The sequence below is a fragment of the Schistocerca nitens genome, chromosome 11 (genome assembly GCF_023898315.1).
Source record: "Schistocerca nitens isolate TAMUIC-IGC-003100 chromosome 11, iqSchNite1.1, whole genome shotgun sequence".
In the NCBI taxonomy this organism is placed as follows: Eukaryota; Metazoa; Arthropoda; class Insecta; order Orthoptera; family Acrididae; genus Schistocerca; species Schistocerca nitens.
Window position 1 is genome coordinate 77,629,605 of NC_064624.1, and position 601 is coordinate 77,630,205.

Consider the following 601-nt stretch of genomic DNA (forward strand, 5'->3'; position numbering starts at 1 on the left):
AGAAGGGTGTAAGACAAGGCTGTAACCTTTCGCCCTTACTCTTCAATCTGTACATCGAGGAAGCAATGATGGAAATAAAAGAAAGGTTCAGGTGGAATTAAAATACAAGGTGAAAGCATATCAATGATACGAATCGCTGATGACATTGCTATCCTGAGTGAAAGTGAAGAAGAATTAAATGATCTGCTGAACGGAATGAACTGTCTAATGAGTACACAGTATGGTTTGAGAGTAAATCGGAGAAAGACCAAGGTAATGATAAGTAGTAGAAATGAGAACAGCGAGAAACTTAACATCAGGATTGATGGTCACGAAGTCAATGAAGTTAAGGAATTCTGCAACCTAGGCAGTAAAATAACCAATGACGGACGGAGCAAGGAGGACATCAAAAGCAGACTCGCTATGGCAAAAAAGGCATTTCTGGCCAAGAGAAGTCTACTAATATCAAATATCGGCCTTAATTTGAGGAAGAAATTTCTGAGTATGTACGTCTGGAGTACAGCATTGTATGGTAGTGAAACATGGACTGTGGGAAAACCGGAACAGAAGAGAATCGAAGCATTTGAGATGTGGTGCTATAGACGAATGTTGAAAATTATGT